This window comes from Heterodontus francisci, unplaced genomic scaffold, assembly GCF_036365525.1.
Source record: "Heterodontus francisci isolate sHetFra1 unplaced genomic scaffold, sHetFra1.hap1 HAP1_SCAFFOLD_708, whole genome shotgun sequence".
Lineage (NCBI taxonomy): Eukaryota > Metazoa > Chordata > Chondrichthyes > Heterodontiformes > Heterodontidae > Heterodontus > Heterodontus francisci.
The window spans coordinates 144197-151714 of record NW_027141297.1 but is presented as its reverse complement, the minus strand read 5'-3'; the positions used below and the strand labels follow the sequence as shown (position 1 = coordinate 151714).

General features: G+C 42.9%; 1 non-coding gene across 1 annotated transcript; it reads right to left on the bottom strand.

The window, feature by feature from the left end:
* Positions 1–2912: 2912 nt before the first annotated feature.
* Positions 2913–3003, bottom strand: trnar-ucu (transfer RNA arginine (anticodon UCU)). Its single transcript is given in 2 exon segments — positions 2913–2948; positions 2967–3003. It is a non-coding gene; the product is annotated as a tRNA-Arg (tRNA).
* Positions 3004–7518: the final 4515 nt, after the last annotated feature.

The window sequence follows — 7518 nt, the reverse complement described above, 5'->3', positions numbered from 1 at the left end:
CATCCACTGGTTCCCCTTTATCCACAGCACATGTAACTCCCTCAAAGAACTCCAATAAATTGGTTAAACATGATTTCCCTTTCAAAAGACCATGTTGACTCTGCCTGATTACCTTAATTTTTTCTAAATGCCCTGCTATAACATCCTCTGTAATAGCTCCAAACATTTTCCCTAAGACAAATGTTAAGCGAACTGGCCAGTCGTTTCCTGCTTTCTGTCTCCCTCCCTTTTTGAATAAATGAGCTACATTCACTCCTTTCCAATCTAACGGAACCTTCCCGAATCTAGGGAATTTTGGAATATTAAAACCAGCGCATCAACTATCTCACTAGCCAATTCTGGACCTGGCGACTTGTCAACCCGCAGCTCCAACAATTTGTTTAGTACCACTTCCCTGGTGATTGTAATTTTCTTGAGTTCCTCCATCCCTTCAATTTCCTGATATACGGCTAATACTGGGATGTTATTTGTATCCTCAATAGTGAAGACCGATGCAAAGTATCTGTTCAATTCATCTGCCATCTCTTAATTATCCATTATTAATTCCCCAGACACACTTTCTATAGGACCAACAGTCGCTTTGTTAACTCTTTTCTTTTTAAAATATCTATCGAAACTCTTACTAGTTGTCTTGAAATTTCTTGCGAGCTTTCTCTCATACTCTAATTTTACCTTCCTTATCAATCTTTTAGTCATTCTTTGCTGTTTTTTTAATATTCTGTCCAATCTTCTGACCTGCCTCCCACCTTTGCACAATTATAGGCTTTTTCTTTAGGTTTGATAGTATCTTTAACTGTTTTCGTGAACCATGGATGGTGAGTCCCACCTTTGGAACTTTTCTTTCTCGTTGAAATGTATCTGTTCTGTGTATTCTGAAATATCCCCGTAAATGTCTGCCACTGCATCTCTATTGACTTATCCCTTAACCTAATTTGCCAGTTCACTTTAGCTAGCTCTGCTTTCATGAGCTTATAATTGCCCTTATTTAAATTTAAAATACTAGTCTGGGACCCACTCTCCTCTGCCTCAAACTGAATGTAATATTCAATCATATTATAATCGCTACTGCTTAGGGGCACCTGAACTATGAGGTCATTAATTAATCCTATCTCGTTGCACAATGCCAGGTCTCGTACAGCCTGCTCTCTGGTTGGCTCCAGAATGCATTGTTCCAAGAAATTATCCCCAAAACATTCTATGTACTCCTCATCTAGGCTACCTCTGCCCATCTGAATTTTCCAGTCTATATGTAGATTAAAATCCCCCATAATTATCACAGTACCATTCTGACAAGCTGCCATTATTTCTTCCTTCATATCCCATCCGACAGTGTGGTTAATGTTAGGTGGCATGTACACCACCCCCACAAGTGACTTCTTGCCTTTATGATTTCTCATTTGTACCCAAACTGCTTCTACATTGTGATCTCCTGAACTTAGGTCATCCCTCTCTATTACGCGAATACCATTATTAATTAACAGAGCTACCCCACCACCTTTTCCTCGCTTCCTGTCCTTCCAAAATGCCATGTCACCTCCAATATTCACATCCCAATCTATGTCGCCCTGCAGCCATGTCTCTGGAATGACTATCAGATCGTACTTATTTATTCTATTTGTGCTCTCAGTTCATCTGTTTTGTTTCGAATGCTCCATGCATTCAGATACAGAGCATTTAGTTTTGTCCTTTTATTATTTTTGTAACCTCTAGCCTTATCTGTCGATTTACTCTTAGATTTGTACATTCTGTCCCTTCCTGTCACAGTCTGTTTATCATTTCCCATATTTATACCTTTCTCTCTTGCCTTGTCTCTCCTCCTTGATTCACCATATCTTCCCAAATTTGATCCCTTGCCCCCACTATTCAGTTTACAACCGTCTCTACTTCTCTAGTTATTTGGCTCGCTAGAACACCAGCACCAGCACGGTTCAGGTGTAGACCGTCCCAACGGTACAGCCACCACTTTCCCCAGTACTGGTGCCAATGCCCCACGAACCAGAACCCACAACTGCCACACCAGTCTTTCAGCCGCACATTACTTTCTCTAATCTTATTTGTCCGATGCCAATTTGCACATGGCTCAGGTAATAATCCAGAGATGATTAACTTTGAGGTTCTGCTTCTTAATTTGCTGCCTAGTTCCTCAGACTGACTTTGCAGAACCTCTATCCTTGTCCTGCCTATGTCTTTGGTACCGACATGGACCACGACGACTGGATCCTCCCCCTCCCATTATATGTTTCGCTCCAGCCCTGAGCAGATGTCCTGAATCCTGGCACCGGCAGGCAACACAGCCATCTGGACTCTTGCTTTTGCTGCAGAGAACAGAGTCAATCCACCTTACTATACTGTCCCCTACTACCACTACATTCCTTTTTTCTCCCTCTTTGAGCCGCAAACACTTACTGCAGACGTGTTTGCCCTGGATCACACTGGCATCCAGGAACTCCCACATGCTGCAGCTGTGACACATCACCTGTCCTGTCATCCTTAACGTGTTTCAATTAACTACTTAAATATTTTATTCAATTATTCATTTTACTGTATATTTTATTAAACGTACCACTAGTTTGTTTACTATTTTAAACGTTAGGACTAAAATGGACCTTAATTACTGAACAGATGTGCATCAAGCGGGTCGGTTCTTCCAAACCAATCAACTACCTGCTTGCCTGTGATGTCACAGCTTACCAGATCCTCAGCAAACAGCTCCTTCCACTGCACCGAAGCAAGAACTAAATCCTGTCTGCTCACCCCAGCGGCTCTCTGTTTCCCTGCTCTCACTCTCCATTGTGACGTCACTCCTCGATTTTTTTTCCCCTGCTCTGCTCCTCTCTCTCTCCGAGTCTGTGCTTTTGACGCATTTCTTCATTTGCTGTTCCGTTGTGCTCCTCTGTTTCTGGTCCAAAATCTGACTCTGGTGGGACTTGAACCCACAACCTTTGAATATCTTTTTAATCAGTATTTAGAAGTCCAACACACTATTCATTGCGCCACAGAGCCTCACACATTTTTATCCACATCACTAAGGCCTTTGAACTTGTCAGCAGAGACGTCCTCTTCAAACTGCGATGGAACATCGGCTGCCCTCCTGACCTCTTCGGCATCATCTCTTCTTTCCACGAGAACATGCACAGTTCCATCAGTTGCAATGGAGCAACATCAGATGCTTTCAAGATCAGCAGTGGGCTAAAGCAGGGCTGCACGCTGGCGCCAACTCTCTTAGGAACAGAGGAACATCGGAGTAAGCCATTCAGCCCGTCGATCCCGCTCTGCCATTCAATTCGATCATGGCTGATCACCGACCTCAAAGCCCCTTTCCCGTGCTATCCCCATATCCCTTGCTGTCATGAGTATCAAGATTTCTATCAATTTCTGTCTTGAACATGCTCAATGATTGAGCTGCCACAGCCCTCTGGGGCACAGTATTCCAATGATTCACCACCGTCTGAGTGAAGAAATTCCACCCATCTCAGCTTTAAATGGCCTACTCCTTATTCTGAGACGATGTCCTTTGGTTTTCGACTCACCAACCAGGGCAAACATCCTGTCTACATCCACACTGTCACGCCCTGTAAGAATTTTGTCAGTTTCAATCAGATCACCTCTCATTCTTCGAAACTTTAAGGAATACAGGCCCAGTTTCCTCATAAAACAATCCCACCATCCCAGGGATTAGTCTGGTGACATAAAAACAAGAAATGCTGGAACCACTCAGCAGGTCTGGCAGCATCTGTGAAAAGAGAAGCAGAGTTAACGTTTCAGGTCAGTGACCCTTCTTCGGAACTGACATATATTAGAAAAGTCACAGGTTATAAGCAAGTGAGGTGGGGGTGGGGCAAGAGATAACAAAGGAGAAGGTGTAGTTTGGACAAGGCCACATAGCTGACCAAAAGGTCATGCAGCAAAGGCAAACAATATGTTAATGGTGTGTTGAAAGACAAAGCATTAGTACAGATTAGGTGTTAACGGACTGAATACTGAACAGCAGCAAGTACAAACCTGAAAAAAAAACAGTAGGTAAGCAAACTGAACAAACTGAGATGAAATGAAATAAGTGCAAAAAAAAAGATTAGTCTGTTGACCCTCTGTTTCACTCCCTCTTTGGCAAGTATATCCTTCATATGATGAGGAGACTAAACTGTACACAATACTCCAGTGCGGATTCACCAAGGCTCTATACAATTGCAGCAAGACATCTTTACTCCTGTACTCATGACCCCTCGTGTGGGTACAACATACCATTTGCCTTCCTAATTGATTGCTGCACCTGCACAAGAGCTTTTAGTGTCTCAGTAACAAGGACACCCAGGTCCCTTTGGACATCAATACTTCCCAACCTCTCACCATTTAAGAAATACTCTGTCTTTCTGTTTATTCTACCAAAGTGGATAACTTCACACTTATTCACATTATATTCCATGTTCTTGCCCATTCACTGCGCCGCTCCAGGTCCCCTAGAAGCCTCTCTGCATCCACCTCACAACTCACACTTCACCTAGCGTTGTGTCATCTGCAAACTTGGAAATATTACATTTAATCCCCACATCCAAATCATTTATATAGGTTGTTAACAGCTGTGGCTCCAACACTGATCCTTGCAGTACCCCAATATTAACAGCCTGCCATCCTGAGGAGGACCCATTATTCCTGCTCTCTGTTTTCGGTCTGTTAACCAATTCTCAATCCATATCAGTATATTATCCCCAAGCCTATGTGCTCTAGTTTTGTTTACTCACCTCCTGTGTGGGACCTTACCAAAGGAAAATACAAATACCACACATCCACTGGTTCTCCTTTATCTGTTCTATAGGTAACATCCTCAAAAAACTCAACAGGTTTTACAAACCTGTTTTCCTTTTCATAAATCTATGTTGACTCTGCCCAATCATATCATCATTTTCGAACTGTCTAGTTATCACATCCTTTATAATTGGCATATTCTTCTCCATGCTGCTATTGCACACTTTCAATGACTCAGATGGGGGTGTTCACCTGCACATCAGAGCTGACGACAAGCTGTTCAACTTGGCAAGACTGTGCGCCAAGACCAAAGTGGGTAAATTCCTAGTCTGTGAGTTGCTATTTGCTAATGATGCTGTGCTGACATCCCATAATGAAGTTCAGTCACAGCAGCTTGTAGATCGGTTCTCCCTGGCCTGCAAAGAGTTTGAACTGACGATCAGCATCAGGAAGATGAAAGTTATTGGCCAGGACGTAGAGACTCCACTTTCCATCAACATCGACAACCTCACTTTGGAGGTTGTCAACAGCTTCACATACCTTCAATCAACAATCACCAGCAATCTGTCCCTTGATGCTGAAATCAGCACCAGGATTTCCAATGCTGCAGCTGTCATGTCAAAGTTGAGAAGACAAGTGTGAACCGACAGCAAACTGACCGAAAATACAAAGCTCCACGTGCACCAGGCTTGTGTTCTCAGCACCCTCCTTTATAGTAGAGCAGCATCAACAACTTATACAAGCCAAAAAAAGCGGCTGAACAGCTTCCACCTCCACTGCCTCAGATGGATACTGGGCATCTCCTGGCAGGACAGAGTGCCGAATGCAGAAGTACACCAGCGTGCAGGGATCCACAGCATGTTTGCACTCTTGAGTCAGCGGTGATTCTGTTGACTGGGCCAAATGGATGACGGTCACATTGCCAAATACATGCTCTATGGTGAGCACGAGATCAACAGGTCAGGGAAAAAAATCAAGTCATTTGGAGAGGTTTGAGTTAATTCAGGAGAGTGGGCATGGATTTATCAATGGGAGTTCATGCTTGACGAATCTAACTGCATTTGTTGATAAACTATCTGAGAATGCTGATGAAGGGAATGCAGTGGATGTTGTTTATATGGATGTTACGAAAGCATTTTATAAAGTACCACATAAAAGGGTGGTTAACAAAATTGAAGTTCATGGATTAGGAGGGTCAGTGTCCATTTGGAGAGTAAATTGTTTTAAAGACTGAAAACAGCGAGTCATATGAAATGGTTCTTGGTCAGACCGGAGGATAGTCGACAGTGGTGTTCCCCAAGCGTCAGTACCAGAAACACTGCTTTTTTTGCTAAAGGTAAGTGACTTGGATCTTGGAATACAGAGTAGAATCTCAAAATATGCCGATGACACCAAACTTGGAGGAGTGGCAAACAGTGAGGATGATATGAACTGCCTGCAACAGGACAGTGATAGGCTAGCAGAATGGGCAGACAGGTGGCAGATGGAATTTAATCGTGACAAGTGTGAGGTGATGTATTTTGGCATAAGCAATAGGGAGAGGCAATATATACTTAATGGCACAGTTCTAAAGAGTGTGCTGGAATAGAGGGACTTGGGGTTCATGTGCATCGATCTTTGAAGGTGGCAAGACATATTGCGAGAGTGGTTAGCAAAGCATATGGGATCTTGGGCTTTATAAATAGAGGCATTGAGTACAAAAGCAGGGAAGTTATGCTGAACCATTATAAAACTCTGGTTAGGTCCCAATTGGAGTGTTGCTTCTAGTTCTGCTCAGCAGACTTTAGAAAGAATGTGAGGGTCCTTGAGACGATGCAGAGGCGATTTACCAGAATGGATCCAGGGATGGGAGAGTTTAGTTACAAGGTTGGGTTGGAAAAGCTAGGATTATTCTGCCTATATCAAAGGAGATTGAGTGGAGAATTGATAGAGGTGTATAACACCTCTGGAGAACAGGCCATCCTAGACTGGGTATTGTGAAATGAGAAAGGATTAGTTAGCAATCTTGTTGTGTGGGGTCCCTTGGGGAAATGCGCCCTTAATATGATAAAATTCTTCATTAAGATGGAGAGTGAGAGAGTTGATTCCGAGACTAGGGTCCTAAATCTAAACAAAGGAAACTATGAAGGTATGAGGCGGGAGTTGGCTTTGATAGATTGGGGAACGTTACTTAAAGGGTTGACAGTGGAGAGGCAATGGCTAGCATTTAAAGAGCGCATGGATGAATTACAACAATTGTTCATTCCTGTCTGTGCAAAAGTAAAACAGGAAGGGTGGCTCAACTGTGGCTTACAAAAGAAATTAAGGAAAGTATTAGATCCAAGGAGGAGAAATATAGAATGGCCAGAAAAAGCAGCAAACCTGAAGATTGTGAGCAGTTTGGAATTTAGCAGAGGAGGACAAAAGGATTGATGAAGAAGGGGGAAATAGAGTAGGAGCGTAAGCCAGCAGAGAACATTAAAACTAACTGTAAAAGCTTCGATAGATATGTGTAGAGAAAAAGATTAGTGAAGACAAATGTGGGTCCCTTACAGTCAGAAACAGGGGAATTTATAATGGGGAACAAAGAAATGACAGACCAATTAAATACATACTTTGGTTCTGTCTTCACAAAGGAGGATACAAATTACCTCCGAGAAATGTTGGGGAACAGAGGGTCCAGTGAGAAGGAGGAACTGTATGAAATCAGTATTAGTAGGGAATGTTTGGGAAATTGATGGGATTGAAGGCCGATAAATCCCCAGTGCCTGATAATCTACATCCCAGAGTACTTAA